The sequence below is a fragment of the Pteropus vampyrus genome, unplaced genomic scaffold (assembly GCF_000151845.1).
Source record: "Pteropus vampyrus isolate Shadow unplaced genomic scaffold, Pvam_2.0 Scaffold379, whole genome shotgun sequence".
NCBI classification, from domain to species: domain Eukaryota; kingdom Metazoa; phylum Chordata; class Mammalia; order Chiroptera; family Pteropodidae; genus Pteropus; species Pteropus vampyrus.
The window spans coordinates 104523-126456 of NW_011889160.1; the positions used below are offsets into that span (position 1 = coordinate 104523).

General features: G+C 35.0%; 1 protein-coding gene and 1 pseudogene across 1 annotated transcript in view; one reads left to right on the top strand and one right to left on the bottom strand.

Annotated features, from left to right (window-relative positions):
* Nucleotides 1–21934, bottom strand: part of GLG1 (golgi glycoprotein 1) — a 107765-nt gene that overhangs the window by 72163 nt on the left and 13668 nt on the right. The window lies entirely within an intron of this gene.
* Nucleotides 6856–8278, top strand: LOC105305374 (annotated as a pseudogene).

Consider the following 21934-nt stretch of genomic DNA (forward strand, 5'->3'; position numbering starts at 1 on the left):
CCCTTACTTTTAGTCTGTGTGTGTCTTTTAATCTGAAGTGAGTCTCTTCTAGGCAGTATATGTAAGGGACTTGTTTTCTTATACATTCAGCCACCTTATCTATCAATTGGGGCACTTAATTCTTTTTCATTTGAAGTACTTGTTGATAGATATGTAGTTACAGCCATTCTTTATTCATATTTTTGATACATATTTTTTTCTTCTTAAAGAAATCCCTCCAACATTTCCTGTAATACTGGCTTGGTGGTGATGAACTTCTTTAGCTTCTTCTTGCCTAGGAAGCTCTTTATCTGATCTTTGACTCTGATAGCTTTGCTGGATAAAGTAATCTTGGTTGTAGATCCTGGATTTTCATCACTTTGAATATTTTGTGTCAAGCCCTTCTGTCCTGAAAAGTTTCTGTTGAGAAATCAGCTGACAGTCTTATGGGAGCTCCCTTACAGGTAACTTAACTGTTCTTCTCTTGCTGCTTTTAAGATTCTCTCTGTATTTAACCTTTGGCATTTTAATTATAACGTGTCTTGGTGTGGGCCTCTTTGAGTTCATCATTTTTTGGGACTCTCTGTGCTTCCTAGAGTTGCATACCTATTTCCTTCACCAGATTAGGGAAGCTTTCCATCATTATTTCTTCAAATAGGTTTTCAACTTCTTGCTCTCTCTCTTCTCCTTCTGATATCCCTATGATGTGAATGTTATGTTTGATGTTGTCCCAATTTAAGGCTCTTTAAATTATCGTCATCTATTTGGATTCTTTCTTTCTTGTTGCTGTTCTGATTGGGTGTCCTCTACTGCCCCATCATCTATATCAGTGATTCAAACCTCCACTTCATCCACTCTGTTGATTCCCTCTAAAGTACTCTTCATCTCAGATATTGTTTTCATTTCTGACTGGTTCCCTTATTATAATTCCCATCTCCGTTTATATGTTTTTTTTTTATCTCTTTAAGTTCTCACTGAGTTCATCTACTCTTCCCCTAAATTCACTGAGCATCCTTATAAACCAGTGTTTTGAACTCTGTACCTGGTAGATTGCCTGACTCCATTTTTCCTGGAGCTCTGTTCTGTTCTTTCATATAGGACATGCTTCTTTGCCTCCCCATTTTGGCTGCCTTTCTGTGTCTGTTTCTATGTACTAAGCAAAGCTCCTAAGTCTGCCAGTCTTATTAGCATGGCTTTGAGTAGTAGGTGTCCAGTGGCACAGTATGGAGAGGGGTCAAGCTGCAGACCAAGTTTAGCCCCAGCCTGTGCCCCTCTGGGGACACCTGGTAAGATTCAGCAAGTAATTCACAAAAGGCTGAGACTAGTGCTATACTTACAATGGCTCAAGAGGCCATGCCAGAAACCGATGCCGGCTGCCGCTAGTGTGGGGCTTGGAGCTGCTCAGCAAGGAGCACCTGACTTGCCGAGGACACCACTGGATGTGGCTTGGGAAGGGCCACAAGTTGGGGGAGGCAGAGTTTCCGAGAATCCTCTGAGCAGAGCGACCTGTTATCCAGTTTGATGATGTCTCGCTGTGGCAGCGCCTGTGTCTACATATCGGGAGGGGAGAGGGCTAAACAGAAGAACAATGGTACCGCCAGCTCTCCTGTCTGGGAGAGAGCCTTGCCTCCAGCCCTTGCCCCAAAGTCCGACAACTCAGCATCTCCCATATGTCCCTGGCACTCCCCAAGCAGCTGACCTGGGGCTGGAGCTCAGAGCGAGCAAGTTTGTCACCCCAAAAGTTCTGCTGCGGTCCCTTTAAGAGGAACGTCTGCATGTGCTGGCTGCAGCTGCCATAGCCTCCATCTCACTCTCCGCCCCTCCGATCGCTGGCTGCAGGGTGATTTCTTATTTCATTACAATAATTTTACTACTCTTTAATCTAGCCTATATTTAAAGTTACAACAGTAACACAATAACTAGGTCCATTTTAAAGGAATCCAATAGTATGATGCACACTATATGCTAAGTTCAATGAAGTCACCCAAATTTAAGGGAATATGGGAAAAAGGAACATAGTCCTTTTAAGACACGAATACTAATTATTCTATACTCTGGCAAATGGGTGTGGTGGCAAGGTGGCCAAAGTAACTCTTATCCCCACACCTCCATTTGCACCTGCATTATTTGCAAATGTCTTATTGTTTGTCATTGTCAGAGTCTCTGAACCACTTAGGAATGATATATGTATACGATTGGAGTCATCTGCTCTACCCCTGTCTCAGGCATACTTAACAGCAACTTCTGTCTAGTATTTTTCAAAAGTAATATGTCACACTTTCAAATCCTATATCTATCTAATCTCAATGGGATCTGTTGGCCTTTTAAACCACATTTTTCACTTTTTTCACCCAGTCCCCAAGGTGAAAGGATGAAGACGTACAAATTAGTAGTTACAAAACAGTCATGGGGAATTTTAAATAAATAAATAAGTAGATAGATAGATAGATAGACAGATAAATGAATGAATGAATGAAGATAAGTCTCCCCCAACCATATTTTTCAATAAGGCCCAGAAAAGTTACTAAATTTTTGCCTGCCTATTTGAAGTCTCATCTGTTTTTTAATGAGCAGATGGCAAACTACTAAGTTTATATCTCAATATTATAAATTCTATTAACAGATTCCCTGGCTGCAGCTATAGTATGCTGAAACCCAAAAGGGATTTCGATGATGGTCTCATAGCAGAACAAATCAAATGGGAGTTTTGTGGAACCATTAAAAATAAAATGGTTGCCTCTCTGGAAGGCCCCGAAGCTGAAGACATTTAAGTAGCCCTGGAAAGAAATCACTCTTGTTTTATCAGAGATAGGTCTTTGGAACAAAACTAACCAAAAAGAGTTTTGTGGCTGTAGTTGATGCTACAATTACGACAAGGATGTAAGAGTCAAGGGAGAAAACAAAACAAAAAAAGTGAATTAAACAAAAAGTCTAGGAAGAGAACATGCTCATGTTTTCATAATGAAGAGGCTAGATTGCTGATATAAAAATGCGGTAAATGCTTATAGCCTGGTAAATATTAATCTGCTCAATTTTGTAATTCAAAGCATTCTGAATTTTTTAATACTTAGAATAACTCCAGCTTGACTTTATAATGACTATCTCAACTGACAATGGTCCTAGACATAATTCATTGTGCAAAATGTAAACATCAGTGTTGATTTTAATGCAAAATAAACTGAAATACTATGTATGAGCATGTAACAAGATATACAGAGCTGTCAAATCACTTAAAGGCAAAAATTCCACTCTTCATAACACAACTACATTTAGTAATAAATTTCTTCTTTTGCTTTGTCAACTACAAAATTCAATATGACTGGGGACAAAAGTACCAGCTATTAAGCATCCATTTACCATCACACCAATCTGATTCTCCTTCTAACATGTCTCTGACACACTGCTCTAAAACATTTGTTCTGCGGTTCAAGTAAAGACGTTTAATTTGCAACAGCTAACCTCAAGATGCAAGAATCACAGCAACAGCCTACTGTAAATTACTGAAATATCTGATCTTCCTATAATACTTAAATACCTTAATTCTTAGCTTGTGTAGCCCAGAGCAACATAATAAACCACATTCTTAAAGAAGAGTGGCAAGCAAAGCCACTTGTTAAGTGTTAAGAAAAATGGTCATTTCCTTAGCTACAGCAGTACGTACATATAATAGAAAGTAACTGGGTAAGGGAGATTTGTTTTTAGTCTAAGGAAAATATATTTAGATGAAATCCTTTTATATCTCACCTGAAACTGGACTGAAACTGGAGAACATCATGTTATAATTCATATTATAATTGCTTTGCACATACATATAAGGTAGCTTAGAAAAATAATTCACTGTAAAAAAAAAAACTGAACCCCAAATAAATAAGTTACTGGATTCATCTACCTTCAAAATGAGGTTGATGTAAGAGTTTTAACCATACCTTTCCACTAGGCATGTCAAAACTCGTGAGTATGGTGTGGGTGATCTGTCGTTCAGGTTCCAAGCAGCCATCAGTAAGTGTTTTGAATCAACTTCTTCATACCAAGCCTGAATTTTCATATTGGTAAGCGCTCAACTTCCTACAGCCACACATATATACAGCCAACTGAAAAGCCCCAAAAGCAATAAAAATATTTTGTTACATCCTTTTGTTATCTGAAGAAAAGCAAGTTTTTGCCAGGTGTGTGTTTAAAAGGAAATGAACATTACCCATTGACTTTAATGACTCTTAGGTTCTCTCTCCTAAAATGTGACTCTCAGCCTATTTAATTTACATAGTTCTATATATTATCTTTTATGTGCACAGTGCTTAATCAATAGTATCCTAAATCTGCTGTACATGTGAATTAACAGGGAAGCCAAAAAAAAGAAATAGATGTGGTAATTCATTTCTGGTAATTGTGGGTTAGATTATTTGTAACAACCCTCAAACTGTGAACATCTAAAAATGTTGGAAAATTAAAAAAAATCTTGAAAACAACAAAGACTAACTATAGTAATTTACCAAGCCAAAGCTGAAGGAAAAGGGGGTGACCAGAAACAAAGGAGAGCTCAAAAGCTCACTTTTCCCTTGAAGGCATTTGCTAAATCCATCAAAACAAATCCTCTTTTTTGAAGGACCCTGTGGGCAGAAACCAAGCCCGAGACCTGCCCGAAGTAGAAAATCTAATACAAAATGCTCCCTGGTTTAAGCTGGAATCTCAAAAGGCTACACCCTTAAGGCAAGGGTGAACTGCAAGTAAACTAGCTGGTCTCCAGGTCTGCACTTTCTGGGCGTTTCAGAAAACCTCAAGATTGTATAACTGATTTAAGGGGTTACTGGACTGGGAGTGGCCTGAACTGCTTGGCAGAAGCAAATAAAATTACTTTCTGAAAAACAGCACTTTCATCTCAGGCTCCAAATCATTCCTACAAATAATTTCCTAAAATACAATTAGCAGAATACAGTAAAAATAACTGAACATATTATGGAACAAGACACCATGAGTGAAACTCATCAGAAAGACAAAACAACGTATCTTAAAAGACTTCAGTGACTGGAATTATTAGACAGAGATGATAGATCATATTTGCTACACATAACCCTCAAAATATTAGGAAAAATGATATAGTAATATAGTAAACCAAATATTTATTCTACATTTTTCTAAGTTTAAAGTATATGTATCCAGCTGCTTAAACTGTCAATCACAATCCTGGAACATTTCCACCTTGTAAATACTGACTCCAGATTTCAAACACATCTCTAACATGTTCTACTTTATCATTACTTCTGGTTCTTCTTGCATTTGAATCATCAAAATGCAATAGTTTAAAAGTTTTTGATGGCTCATAATTTTGTTGAAAATAGGACTGCCTCTTCTTTTTTCCATAATTGCAAAACATTTGAGATTAAGAAAAACCAATTAGGATGATAAATTGAAAGAATATTTTCATTTTTACATCACCCATTTCCTTCTATTTGCCTTTGTATAACACTTGACTTCAGTATTTGTCCACTTGTTTAGTAAATTTTGGTGCAAAAACATCATAAAAATGTACAAACTCTGTCACATGTCGTCCTAGCAACAGGAGACATTCTAGGTACTTGCTGCAAAATATTGGATGATGAAGGCTTTCTTGCTGAATAACTAATTAGGTGAGAATAATATATTTCATTTTTATCCTTAGAAATAATTTGTTCACCCATTGAATTTTGGGTTTCAAAAAATTTATCAAGGATACTATCATCTGAAGACTCAGTCTAAAATGTTGCTTCTATACTATTAGCATACAGACCAGTGCTGCCCAACAGAAAAAGAATTTGAGCAACATATGTAAGCTTACATTTCTTAGTAGCTACATTAAAAAAGTAAAAAGAAACAGGTGAAATTAATTTTAATATATTTTATTTAACACAAAATATCCACAATGTTATTTCAACATAAAAAATTGGGATATTTTAAATTATCTTTCTCTTTTCAAGTCTTTAAAACTTGTACATTTTAGACTTCCAGCACTTCTCAAGTACACCTTTTAAGTGCTTAACAGCCACAGATGGCTGACAGCCACCATACTGGAAAGCGTAAATCTACAGTGCTGCTTTGTCTCATTACATTTATTTTCTTAATCCTTATGATGGTGAAATATTTTCTCCTGTCAATATTCTTTTCTTTGCCATTATGGGCAAGAAATGAAAAATTCTGAATTTTCAACTATGTTCAATGAAAGTTCAAAGTGAACTATAAAGATGGTATCTTAGAATATAAAAGGGTCTAATGCATCCATATGGTAACTGCAAGACAGTAAATTTTCTCTTTGCTTTTAGAAAGATACCTAAAAATGAATGAAAGTCATGAGATATCAATCTTCACAAATATTACTGTTCAAGAAAGAAACTCAAAAACTAAAATTGGATCCAATGGAACTTTACAGTACAAAAGTTAAAGAAATGAGACAAACTTGAAAAAAATCTTCAGGGAACAGAAAAATATAAAAAGTGATCCAGCAGATTAGAACTAGAAGAACCTAACAATCATGAACAAGAAAATTGGAAGACTCATACTATCTGATTTCAAGACTTACTATAAAGCAACAGGAATTAAGAGTGTGATATTGACAAACACACAGATATATAGATAAAAGGAATGAATCTATGCACGTGTTAAAATTCATAGACTACACATCAAGCCAAAAAAAAGTAAATTTTACTGCATGTAAATTGTACCTTGATAAAAAAAAGAAAAAAGAAAAAAATCGTGAACTACAGCTAATTTGGTTAAAAGAGAAAATAAAAGAGTTAAGCAGCTGGGTGTAACTGAAAATTAATAAACTGGAAGGTAAAGGAAATTATGCAGAATTAGTATTTAGAAGAGAAGTTAATAGATACAGAGTCTTCCAATGCATTAGCCATGGCTCTGCACTACCCCATGGCCATGGTCCTCAACAAGGGCCATAAGGTGACCAAGAACATAAGCTGAGCCACCATGGTGAACGCCTCACCTAACACACAAGTTGGTGTGAACATGACCTGAGAGGTATTCGGCTTTGCCTCAGAAAAGCAGAGCGCTTTGTGGTTGCTCAAGGTATCGAAGGACAAGCAAGTCAAGCTCATCAAGAAATGAACGGGGACACATATCCATGCTAAGAGGAAGCAAGAGGAGCTGAGCAATGTTCTGGCTGCCGAGAGGAAAGCAGCTGCCAAGGACTGAGTCCCCTCTCTCCCCACTCTGTGCATAACAAAATCTTTACAGAAGAAAAACACAGACATGGAAAAACAGCAAGAAATCTAACTTAACTGAAGTTCTGGAAGAAGAGAAAGAGTGGGGCAGAGGCAGATAATGGCTGAGAATTTTTTAGAAAAGATGAAAGGTATCAAATCAAAAGAAATTCAATATAGCCCAATCCAGACAAAAGAAAGTTCACACCTAGATAAATTATAGTGAACAAGAGAACACAAAGACAGAAAATCTGAAAAGAAGCCATTGGAATTAAACTGCTCAATAATAACAATGAAAGCCTAAAGACAGTGGAAAAAAGAAAATGTACTGAAAAAAATAATATTCCATCTTAAAATTCTATACTGTGATAGATTTTTGAGGCTACAAATCCCTCCCATTTCATAATGCACACCCCTTTGAATGTGACACTGTCACTCCTTCAATCAATGGATGATGTCTAATTCCTCCACCCTTTGGAATCTGGGCCTGGTCACCTGACTTGCTGTGGTCAATAAGACATTAGCAAATATAGGAGCAGAGGCTTGAAAAGTGTGCATTAGAGCTTGCCATTTCTATATTGCTTTTTGAACCTAACCACCATGTGAAGAAGTTTAAGCTAGTCAGTTGAATGATAAGAAAGATGATGCCTAGTTGACTCTCTCACTCTAGCAAACCGCCAGAAATATAAGTGAGGCCATCTGGGATTGTCCAGACCCCAGATGACCTGACAAGTGGCTACGGATACATGAATGAGCCCAGCTGACACCATGTAAACCGGAGACAAGCTATCCTGTTGAGCTTTGTCCAAACTGCTGACCCAGAGACTCATGGGCAAATAATTGTTGTTTCTGTGTCATTAAGTTTGGGATGCTCTGTTACCCAGAAATAGATAACTGATATCCAGACCCAACAAAATTAGCTTTTAAGAATAGGGTAGAATAAAGACGCTTCCAGACAAAGAAAATCTGACAGGTAGACACCAGTAGGCTCTTACTAAAAAAAAAATTCTAAAGACTATATTGTAAGCAGAAAGAAAGGGATCTCACATGGAAGATCTGAGATGCAAGAAGGTATGAGAAGGGGGAAAAAAAGCTAAATATGTGGGTAAATCTATAAAAACATTACTTTTGTGATACAATAATAATAGTATCCTAAAGAATTTTAAAAATTCAATGCCAGCGACCACTCTCAGACATTCTGATTTAATTTACCTGAGACATCTGGGTATTGATATTTTAAAAAGTCACCCTACCTAGGTGAAACTAGGTTTAGAACCACTGAGTTAAAAAAACAACAACGACAAAAAACAACTATGCTTGCATATTTAATGTTGGCATTAAACCCCACCCGCGCCTTCTTTCTTCTTTTATTTGGCTTGCCGTTTTTGAAGTCACTGACTTAATGATTTTCCACTGAAATAAGCTTTAAAAAACTTATTGTTTCTTTAATACAAAGTGACTCACCTTGGAAGATACTAACGATCTAAAAAACAATTACTATATAATTTCTAATTATTTCCCATAAACAAAATATTATTATAAATTCACAGGGAGTCCCCAGTTGCAACCATCCAAGAAAATCTCAGCTAAGACTAAGCAGGTTTTCTGGTTAATGTTCTTCTACAGTATAGTCAGCAAAATAGTAACTATTATAGGCTTCAGGCCATCTGTTAACTAACAGTAACAGATCAGGATATTGTGCTACTCAAAACACTCTATGCTAACTGTTCATTTTCCTAAACTGTTCTATTGACTAAATATGGATGATGGTTCTTCTAATCTAACTCAATACACAAAAATCAGAATTAAAATAACCCCCAAAGCCAATCCTTAAAAGATGGAAGATTTCCAAAATGATGAATTTTGGCAATATCACAGTAAGTAATAAGGGGCGGAATTAACATAAGGAATAAGAAAACAATGCACCTAACAAGAAATATAAATGAGCAGAATATACGAACCATACCTTATTGGTTTTAAGATGCACCATTATTTTATGTACCACTGGAGGGAAAAAAACTACTAATTATAATTATGTCATAAAATTTAAGGTGCATTCTGATTTCAAAAATGTTAAAGTGAAAAATAAAAAGTATGTTTTAGAATCAATAAAATATGATAAATGACAAAGCATTATAACCAGGCAACTAGAGGATTTTTGCCAGAAGTTATTAGTATTAAGACTCAAATAAACCAATTATACAGCCCAATTTAACATCAAAACATAGCCTCAAAGAAATAAAGCTCTCTCTGTGTAGTAGGCAAAGGTATCAATGACAAAATGTGTCTATGGAGAAATGACAATATTCAAGTTAAAATAGTATCACAAAACTGTACACCCCCAAGAGCAAGCATATGACTAAGAAGCAGAAGCAATCTAACTCTCCCTCCCTTTCTCCCCCTAACCTCCCCAAACTAGTTTAATTAAAGTCTATGGTGTCCTACAGACACATTTGGGCCTGATTAATAATAAAAGCTCATACTAACTATAAAGACTGGCAAATTCAGTGAATTCCTATAAAAATACAGGATATGTAAAGAGATTATAGCAAAACATTTTTCTAGTGAAGATTGTAAAACATCTAAAAAGAGCTGCATGTACATTATATATTATAGTCTAAGGGAAATTGTTCTGTAAAGGGGCATATAGTAATTATTTTAGGCTCTGCAAATCATATACCATCTCTGCAATCTTCTTTTAATGACCTTTTTTACTTTAAAAGCCATTCTTACCTCAAGAGCCACAAAAACAGGTTGTGGGCTGGATTTGGCCCATGGGCTGTAGTTTGCCAGTCTCTAGTCTAAGATATAAATGGGCATAAATGGGTGCTTCATAACACAAGGTTGCTGAAGAAATTAAGAGAACAGATTTATTCTAGATTTTTCAAAAGGTATTTAACGATGTTTTGACAAGAACTGCTATGCCGAAAATAAAGCTTACTGAATAAAAATTTTATTTAAAACATAATATTTGACAAGGCTCTGTTTACTCATGAATGAGATCTTGAAGGAGTAGCTGAAGAAACATTTTTATTTTTATTTCTTGGAGGAATCATGTGTCAATTAAAATTTAGAAAAACAGACAATTAAGTCAAATCATTTTTTTCTAATGAATTCTATCACACTTTACACATGAATCACTCAATTTGGGCTTCAACATAAATATATAAAAAGTAACTTCCAGAGGATTATCCTATTTACTTTTGCTAATAGCAAAGCCTCTCCAGGCTCTGATAACCATTAAGAAAGAGGAGTAAGTCTCTAAGACCAGTGAAAAGCAAAGGTTAAGGCAACAGCTTTTGTATTAGTGCTGCCCAATAAAAGGAAAAATAAATTTATTGGTGTTTTATATAAATTGCATTTTTAGTAGGTTTTAAGAGGAACTTAAAAACTAAATGCCAGAGGAATCTCTGTCAAACTGCCCAGACATATATACCCTTACATATGAAAAAAAAAATTCCGAATTTAAAAACTAGATTAACACAAGTTCTAAGTAAACCTATTCTGATAAATTGAGTTACAGAGGAAATTATCAAAAAGTAGACTCTAGAGATGTTTTCAAACAAAATTTTGCAAAGTTAAATGGGCGATGACTATGGGTCCAGAAATGCAAAAGAAACATAGCTAAGGGCTGTAATCTATAACAAAATTCTCAAATATAACAATGAAAATTATAAAGCATAAAAGGGGAGATCACATGTTTCGCTCTAAGTATTCTAACGTCATACTGAAACATTCTTATAGAAACGACTTAGATTTGCTCTTTGTTCTCTGTTAAAACTAAAGAACAAATAAGACACAATTTTGGGGGTTTGGAGGCAGTTGGTTTGTTTGCTTTTTTTTTTTTTTAAACTTATCAGACCTAAGTAACAATTAATTGATGTCTTTTTAAAAAAAAATTGTTTATTATATCAGTATATTGATGACTCATGATTAATGAATGAGACTGAGATGAGAAGGAAATGGACTAAAATTGATCTTATTAAAGTAGGTAAAAGCTTTCTGTAGAATCCAGCCAATTAATGCCATACTCTAAACTTACTGATTTGTCTAGATACTGTTTGTGGTGCAGCACAGTCTATTCTATCCTTTAGCTTTGGTAGGATTTCTTGCTCTATGAAGTTCGATTTCAGGTAAATACTGTTAACAGTGTTTTATGAGAACTAGATGTGAATTGGTTGTAAGAAATCAATAGATAATGTCTAATATTTAAACAAGAGCATAAGTATTCTATTTAAAAATTAGGTAAATACAAGAATAAAGAGCTAAAAGAGTTGAAAGCTGGAAGATTAAAATGGGAGATTACAGTTTTCCATTATCAACCTGGTAGCATTCCAACTTTTAAAACTGTATGTTAAAACTCTATGTATAACTTGAATAAAAATAGAAGGGGAAGAGACTAAATCCACATACCTGCTGGGACACATGGTATCTAAGTGGCTACAGGTGCATTTTCAGAAGATGCACTCCTGTTCTACTCTGCTGTGCCTCAGTATTCAAAAAAATACTTATCTGGTCTAAAGATACTGTTTATTTGTTTTTTATTCCCCCAAAATACCACCTGTACAGATTGTCTTGAGTCATCCTGTTAAAACGAAGGTTAAGAAAAGATCTTTAAAACACTGTTCTTCTCCAAGATGACATGGTCATACAAGGCATGTCAGTAATCTTTACTAGCTGAAAACAGTTAAATGTATTCTGAAAGTTTTGCATTTATTTGCCAGCTCTTAATAATCCACATAAATGAGTTGGAATCCTGCACCAAAAGGTTCAAGGCTGCCCCAGGAATGTTAAGTAGCAATAACGTGCCAGGATTTGAGAAATAAAACGCATACTCTTTTAAAAACTCAAGAGATCTTCATTTAAAGATAGTAGCACAACTATTCCAGAATAGTTGAATCCTGTGCTGCACCATTTTTTAAAACACAGGTCTAAATCCTAAAGGCTATTAGATATTAAAGATGCCAAATCAAAGAACTAAACTGAAACTGTTGCTCTAAATGGGGATCAGAAAAAATCCCAGTGAGGTTTTTCTGGGCCTCTCAGGAAAATGGGAGATTTAAGGGTTGGGTAAGAGAAAAGCAACAGTTCACCATAAGAAGTCCCTGAGAATCAAAGCCATACCTACAATAAATACAAAGAGGTGTTTGTTTTTAATCAAGCACTGTTTAAAAAATTATAAGGTTTACTAATATATGTCTAGATTTTTTTCCTCTAGAGTAACAGGCTTGTACTTCACACGTTATTTGCAGATGTATGTGATACAATCTTTTCCTAAAAAAAACCCAACTAAGAATTACTAATTAAGAAAAATAATTATCACCTAGGAAGACCAGGTGCTGTAGTTGTAAAAAATAAAAAAAATAAGGGATTGTAAGCTGACAAGGTCCTTGCAATCTGTGAGGTCAACCAAGGGTTGTCTCGCCTAAATAAATGAATAAATAAATGAATAAATAAATAAATAAAAGAAAAAGAATTATGAAATAGTATAAATGTGTTGTGACTTAGAGTGAATAACTTACCAACGTGTATCTAACTGACTGAATAAGGACCTGCTTCCTTCATTACTTCAGCACGTTTACTTTCAGAGCAATTCAGTTAGGTGGGACTTTTCTGCCAGGTTACATCACCTAGCAGCAGTACTTGAGGGGTCACTTACGAATAGATATTTGAAAATAAATTATACAGAACTTCAAAAGCTTTTTGTTTGCTTTTGAACTTAGGTGCTGCTGGTGCAAAAACAAAAGCCAACAAAAGGGAAGAAATTCCACTTCTAGGAACAGCACCTCCAACAATATGCTACTACCTAAGAACAAGGCTATTCACTGCAGCATTGCTCATAACTGCAAAATAGGGGAAATAAATACTCATGCAGAGGAGAGTGGCTGAATGAAATAAGAAAGATCTCTATGAATCGATATAAAGTGACTGTCAAGATACAATGTTAAAAGAAAAAAAAGCAAAGTGCAAAAGAATATCAAGTATGCTGCCTTTTGGGTAAGAAAAAGGGAGAAATAAGAAAATATACATGTATCTGCTCACTTGTACACAAAAAACAGAAACATGAGGCTTGCTGCTCTGAGAATGGGAAGAAAAGGGTAAAGGATGAAAATGGGGTAAAAGATGTAGCAAGGAGGCAATTCTAGATCCATGTTATTTTTACTCGAAAATTAAAAAAATAAAAACAGGGGAGGCAAAATGCAATTCAAAGAAAAACGAATAAACCTAACTGCATTGCAAATGACTGGTATGGCCCACGTGGGAAGGAAGGGGAGGAGGAGAGAGAATGACCTGAGTGGCTCCTGAACATAGTATTTTGACTATATATTCTCAGTCCAATGACGACAAGAACTGTAAATAAATACTCCACTCTATTTAGTAAGTTTATTTTTTCACAACGGCATAGTTTAGCAATTCTGAAACTATTTTAACTGCATTATTGAATTGAGCAATTAAGTAAATATTTGTGGATAAATAGGAACCAAGTTTTTCACTGTCGGAGAAGGCAAATATAAATATGTAAAGGTGGAAAGCTAGAATGAACCCTGTGGTATTGGAGGCATCAATATGAATAAAAATCAGTTTTTAACGTGTATCTATATATATGTACAGACAATGAATGCATGTGTGTATATATACACATGTGTGTATGCATGTGTGAACACACACGAACATACATAGTCTTTGTTCATTTTCTGGCTCTGTCTGCTGAAGCCATGACACCTGAGTTGCAGTGGGCATGTCTAGCACCAAGACCCTGGCTTCTAAGTACCATTCTCCACTAAAAGGAAATAGGGCTCTTTGGAGAAGTGGTTGATTCCAGGGCTGGAACTGGAAAAGTACAAGATGAACCTGAGAGATTTATGGTTTCCGGTCCTAGATGTAAAGAGCCTGGAAATCATCACTCCCATCCTCACAGCAAGAAAAACGCTAAATAAGCTGAATCCATTGGATCTATCAGAGAACTAAATTCATGGGCAATCCCTGCCTCAAAATTGGAGACAGGTAAATACAGCAAATCACAGCTTACTGAAAGCTGAGGCCCAAAAGTAAAGCCCACTGCTAGAGCCTGTACCAAGTGACAACTGCTCCAGACTCAGTGTAGACAAACAAGAGAGTTAAAAACTCCAGGGCAACGAACAATCCAAAAAGGATATGAGTAAACAACTTTATTTATGCTAGCATCAAAATGAAACAAACACCTAGGGATAAACTTACCCAAGGAGAACAATTTGTGCACAGAAAACTACAAAATGTTGTTGAAAGAAATGAAAAAAGACACAAAGACATCAAATATTTATGGATTGGAGGACTTAATATTGTCATATAATCCCCTGGGCCTAGCAGATCTACAGATTGAATACAATTCTCTATCAAAGTCTCAATGGCACTTCTTGCAGGAATAGAAAAATCCATCCTAAAATTCAGACAGACTCTCAAGAGGCTCTGAATAGACAAAATAATCTTAAACGAAGTTTGAGGTCTCACACTTACTGATTTCAAAACTTCGTACAAAGCTACACTAATCAAAACAGTGTGGTATTAGCACAGACAGACATACAAGCAAAAAAAAAAAAAAAACCATAATAAAGAACCCAGAAATACACTTTGGTATACATGTGATCAAATGATTTTTTTTCAAGGATGCCAAGACTGTTCAATGAGTAAAGAACAGTTTTTTCAACAGTGTTGGAAAAAATTAAATATCTACATGTAGAAGAATGAAGTTGGACCCCAACACTACAGCATGTACAAAATTAACTCAAAGTGGATTAAAGACTTAAATATAAGAGCTAAAACTCTTAGAAGAAAGTATAGGGGGAAAATTCATTCATTCATTCATTAGGCGAGGCAACCCTTGGTTGCCCTTACAGATTGCAAGGACCTTGTCATCTTACGATCTCTTATTTTTTTATCTTTTATTTTTTTTTATGCCTACAGCATAAAAAAAAAATCTACCTACTAGCCAGGCCCAATCCTGCTTAGCTTGGAAAATTTAATAGCATTGAATTTGGCAATGATTTCTTGGACATGACACCAAGAACGCAGACAACAAAAGACAAAAATAGATAAATGACATCAAAATTAAAACAACTGTGCATCAAAGGACACAATCAACAGGGTGAAAAGGCAACCCATTAAATGGGAGAAAATATTTGCAAATAATTGATTTGATAAGAGGTTAATGTCCAGACTATATAAAAAGAACTTCTAGAATTCAACAATAACAACAAAATGAACTACTGGATTAAAAATGAGCAAAGGACCTGAACAGACATTTCTCCAAAGAACGTATACAAATGGTAATAAACACATGAAAAGATGCTCACTGTCACTAATCATTAAGGAAATGTAAATCAAATCCACAAGGAGATACCACTCCGTATCTATTAAAATGGTCATTTTTTAAAAAAAGAAGTGTTAGCAAGGATTGGAGAAACTGAGACTGTACACTGTTGGTGGGAATTTAATTGTGCAGTCACTGTGGAAACAGTGAGGCGGTCCTCAAAAAATTAAAAATAGAATTACCGTATGATCCAGCAATTCCACTTCTAAGTATACCCCAAAGAATTAAAAGCAGTTATCTGTACATCTATGTTCACAGTAGCATTATTCACAAAAGCCAAAAGGTAAAAACAACCCAAATGTCCATTAATGAATGAATAAATAAAATGTGAATATATACTGTATATAATGGTATATATTACTCAGCCTTAAAAAAGAATGAAATTCTGATACATGCTATAACATGGATGAAGCCTGAAGACATTATGCTAAGTGAAAGGAGCCAGACACAAAAGAACAAATATTATATGATTCCATTTATATGAAGTACTAGAGTAGTCAAATTTAGAGGCATAAATTCGAATGGTTGTTGCCAGGGGCTGGAGAAAGAGAGAATGAGAGTTATTTAACATGCATGGAACTTCAGTTTGGGATGATGGAAAGATCTGGAGATGGATGGTGGCGATGCTTTCACAACAGTGTGAATGCACTTAATTCATTCCAAACTGTACACCTACAAATGGTTAAAATGGCAAATTTTATGTTATTCATATTTTGCCACGATAAAAAAAAAAAGAAGAAAAATGGATGGCATAAGTTTTGGATTGTTTTTTTAACTTGTATGGTGCTGGTAAAAAATAATAAAACAAAGAGTGAGGTAAATGCCGAGTTTGAAAGCAAGTTACACAAAACCAGATACTCCTTGGCTACACTGGTGGCAGAGAAACTTAAATTAAGTTTCTAGTTACTACAGCCAGTAGAAAGTTACTTTCTTTTTTTCATCAAGGATTTATTGAGCACTAAGAGGCACTGGGCTAGGAACTGGGAATACAATGTTGCTGTAAGCATGCTTATATACTCAGAGTCCAAGAGATCAAGTGCTACACAGACAGAATATTAGATGACACAATGATAAAGTTTAGGCTTTATACGATTTATTGAAAAACTTCTAGCTAGATCCAGAATGTTCACTCTTTGTGATCCCGACATTTTGTATTCTTAAAGCTACAATTATTCTTTACAGTAACTGTTCTGGATTTATTCCAGCATGGCATTGAAACCACTTTGGGTCTACTTTTCTTGAGGCCTCCCAGGCTCACTAAACTTATTTAGGGAGCACAAAGCCCCATGGGTTTGGCTCTACCCCAAACCACCTTGCAATACTAATCAACACGGCGACAATTTAGAAAGTGGCTACATGAGCACTGTGGACAATAGGGACAAACATCTCTATTTACTTGTGCTGAAATTTAACTTCACAGTGAAAAGGTTCTGAGGAGGGAAAAAAAGTAGAACATCTTTGCTCTGTGGATCATAAATTAAACCTGAGATAGCAACTCTCTTGGGAACCGATAAGGTCTATGAAATTCAAAAGGGCTACAGCCTTTAATTCTTCAAAAAAAGTTATAAATCATGTTTTCTGACACCAAATTGATTTGAATCTCCTCCCTCTTTCTTATGAGCATTTATATTCACCCTCTTCCTCTCCAGCATCTCCAGTCTTTCATACTCTACTGGTTCCTTTCTCCTTGCCTGTAAATAAAATAGATTTCCTTAATCTTGTTAAGTCTTTATTTAACTGCAATGTCCTTCCTTCAAGGTAGTTTCACCTCTTGTCACTATCAAACTTCTGAAATAGACTAAAGAAGTCTCAAATAGTCCAAATCTGGGTCCTACAGAAACTGTTTTATCTCTGTTTTACCAAAAACCATGCTCTTTTCTCATTCATCAACCTTCGCTGTGTTATTCTATTTACTCCATTGATTACTACCACGTCCTTTCATACCGCTCCCTCCGCCCTTCCTGGGCTCTCACAAGTAAAATTTCCCTCTTTGGCTTCCACAACTAAACTCCTCTAAATTTTCTTTTAACTCTCAACCACTTTTCTGTTCTCTGTAATTTGCTCAACAAGCCTCTTTCCAACCCCTAATTTTGAGCATTCCCCAGGGCTCAATCCTTGGAATCATGCTCTTCTATTTACACATTCTTTAAGGAGACTCAACCATTTTCATACCTCCAACTATAGACTTTTAAACTGGATGACTCTAAAATTTAGATTTGGTTCAAGATTTAGTTCCAAATTTACATTCTTTTACAGGAAATTGCTCAAAATGCCTGGCTGTCATTTCAAATTCCACACAAGGTAAGAATTATATATTTTTAGAGGTAGCCTAACAAACAGTTCAACTTCGACTTCTCTTCACCTGGTGAAATTCTCCCATTCCTTTAGCTCAATCGTCATTTTCTCGGGAAAACATTTCCTGACAATCTGACTAGCCAAATGTACCTCTCTCTCTCAGCACTCCTCAGAGTGACAATTTTCCATTTATTTTGCAACCCTTTAATGGCCACCTCCTCCATTGGATGGCAGCTCCATGAGAGCAAGGGTCACTTCTTTTAGGAGTAGGAGATGAGGGGTAAGGTAATCACCATATTCCCAGGACCTATCATTAAGTGTTGGGCATGCAGTAAATAATATTTATCCAAAATCTGACAAATGAATGAATAAAAGCATTCTAAATTTTTCCTAGGTAAGGAGTCACCCATCGATCCAATTTCCATCTCCGGCGCTACTAGTTAACTGTAGTCTAAGTCTTTACTTCACGGTTCAATTACATTAGCAGTTTACTTAATGAACTCCTTCAGATTTTCCTTACTTCAATCCACACTGCCACAAGAATAATTTCCTTAACTATTTTACCATGCCATTTTCCTACTCAATAATCTTCAGTGACTTCCTATTTCTCTCAAAAACAAATCTAAGCTAATGTAGACATTTCACTAAAGAGCTCGCTTTGCCAAGCACTCTAATGTCAGCTGCTCGGAGCAGCCCTTCCCACTGGCCATGGCTTTGAAAAACACTGACTGAGTCTTCTCTTTGACTCTCCTTTATTCTAAGTTCCTTGCAGACCATTGCTAGTAATATTACCTTGGCAATGTTATTATTAATTGCATCACAAATACTTAACATTAATTATCCAAGTTTTATTGGCAACACATTTATAAACCATCTCTTAGGATGTGTTTTTTACAAGGTATAATTGTATTATTTACAATATTCTTATCAATTACAGTATCAGTTTCATTTTATAAATTTGTCCTCAAATTCTAATGATCACAAACTCAAAAATTCTAAGTAAAATTATAGCAAATTAAATTTAGCTATCTAAAATAGATGAACACTGGTTCGACATTAGAATAATTTATTAACATAATATATATACTCCATTAAGAAAATGCAAATTTCTTTCTCAAGGGACTGTTTCTGTACAAGATAAAATTTACAAATAAAAATAAAAAATTCAACAATAATGTGTAACTATGCCATGCTAAAATCTTTGTGAAATAATATATGTAATACAACTGAGTGGCTTTGTTTCTCTTCATTACTTAAGTCCAATAATCTGAACTGGGTTTTCTAATAGTAAGTATAATGCCTCTTTTCCCACATGGATGATTCACATCATTTATAGCAAGACCACAGAGAAAGAAACTTTTTATTTTCAAAACACTTATGCTTCTAAGTAACCAATCCCATGGCTGCATAATTTTATGTATATTTCAATACAAAGAAATTCCTGAACTGAAAAACTGTATCATTAAAGTTAGAATGCCTTTGGATTAGAAAAAGATTAGACAGGTAGACAAAGGGGCAGGCAGGTACCATACCACTAGAAGACCACTGCCAAATGTGATCCAAGAATCGTGCAGGGACGGGAAAACTATCAAATAGTCTTGCTAAATTTAGTGCTTGCACAGAATTAAATGGACCTTAGTTCATGATTAAATATAATTTTAAAAAACTTAGCAGTTATACTCCTTGAACTTTAGGAAATAATCCTGTCCACACACCATACTTAAACTCAAAAAAAAAAAAAAAAAAAAAAAAGACAATGGGAATTTTGCCACAAAATTTTAAAAAGGATTCCAATTTGGTTTTTCAAAAGGAACTAAACAAGAACTCTACTATTCTGTGTTTTATCTCCAATGTTATATTAAATCCAGACATTAGGCAACTTGCCCAAAATTGGAATGAAGGAGAAAGGGTAGAAGAATGACACAGTGGTATACACACAGAACCTGTTTTAAAATCGTACTGAATAATTTACCCTGGATAAAAGTTTAAAGGAAATACAGGGGTGAAGGCCCTAAAGCTAAGCTGAATGGTGAAGGCTCATTATAGCAAGAAACTCCTAGTATTATTAAAAAAAAAAAAAAAAAAAGAATACCTACAAAGTCTAATCAAAAGTATTAAAAATCAAATTAGCTAATAACACAATAGGAATAACTCTTTCAAACTGTCTAAAAATAATTTTAAAGTACTTTTTTTATAAACTATCCTGACCCTTGAATGAAACATAATTCTTCCATGTACCACTGAATTGACATCAGATAACCTGCCAGCTCCCACAGGATTGATATCCTAATCAGTAGTAGTCTTCTTTATGTCCAGTAGAAAGCTTTCAGATCTATGATACCTCACTTAATCTTTACTCCTTACAACTACTTATTTTTACAGCTAAGGAAACTTGAAGTTCACCAAATTGACTTACACAAAATAATTTAGCATCTATGGCCTTCTGACTCAAGTTTTAAAAAAATTATGATGCTCATTCTTAGTTAAAATAAATGCTTTCCTTCATCAACAGATAAAGTTTCACTAGCAGAACAGGCATATCAGCCTGAACAAGCACTAACTGCTAAATCAGGCTGTTATTAAGAGTCCATGTCAAAGAGTAATTTTAAGTTTGCTCAGCAATTATTCAATTTGCTGGGGAAAAATAGAAAACACAAATACAAAATGGGCATCATCACTTTTAATATGTGTAAAAAGAACAAATTTTGCCACAAAAATATACAACAATTTCTAGAATGATCTGTTTCTGTTCCAATAGCAAAAATTAACCTTGGTTGAATTTGCTTTTTTCTCTGCTAAAAATCTGATGAATTCTAAAGTGTTGCAAGGAAAAAATTAAACCACTTGGAGAGAAATATTATATAAATGTTATACAAATATATTATATAAATGAATTTCTGTTTGCCTCAACAAGTAGCATTATTTCATAAATACTCTAGTTTGTAATCTAACCACATAATTAAAAAAAACAAACAAACCGGGATCCAATGCTTTAAACGCCTTTTTGGCAAAAAGCAGTTACTACCAATACCAACAGCATTTTAACATATATCCAATCAGATTAAATTGACTCTTAGAAACTGCCAGCTAACAGTGATCTTCTGAATCCAAGAAATAACCTACACGTCTAGACTTTAGCATGTTGTTGGAATTAATTTATCAATGCAAAATACTAATCTCCCAATTATTCTAGTGAGAAACAAAATAATGGAATTGGAAAAAAGCAAACTAAACATAGATATTTCAAAAGGCTGACAATATCCTATAAAGGATTATAACTAAATTATTAAACAATTATTTGGAGTGATGGAGGATACTGGCTTGTAGTAACAATTCTGCATTCTTGTGATATTCTACTTGTTATATTCTAATTACTTTTAAAAATAAATGCATTATTAGCTCAATGAAATCTATACATCACCATTGCATGGCACTGTTAAACTCCCATAAAAAACAGCAAAAGTTCCAATCTGTATCAATTAGAACTGCCATGCCATGCTGCAGTCTGCCATTTAGGAAAAAACTTGGTGTATCTTAAATGATCTGGAATTCCTTTTAGGTTACATAAACTGATACTGATAATAATGGCAAGGACAGAGCCAGAAACAGAGAACTGTAAAAATAACCTTCTCAGAAACTGAAGAAAAAAGGAAAGTCTGAGGAAGTTGGCTCATCAGAGTAGAATGAAGCAGACCTGCCTCAGAAAAGACACTCGTTTTCCCAAACACTGTGAGGAAACAAACAAAAAAAGACGAATACAAAATAAATGCAGCTGTATTCTGAGATACAAGAATTTTTTGGTAAAATTCTGGCAGTAGGTGGTTTTATTTTTAGTAAGAAAAGTTATGAATTAAAATTGACAAGGAATATAATTTTTCATATAGCTTACAATACATGTTTAAACTAACATCTTTCTGTGATAAAGCCAAGTACACTTGACCCTTAAACAACATGGGGTTAGGGGCACTAACCTCCCCCCAAAAATCTGAGTATGACATCGGACTTCCCTCAAATTCAACTACAGTCCTTCAGTATCCATGAGGGATTGGTTACAGTACCCCCAGAATACCAAATTCTGCAGATGCCTCAAGTCCCTTCCGTAAAAGGGCACAGGACAATGCATATAGTC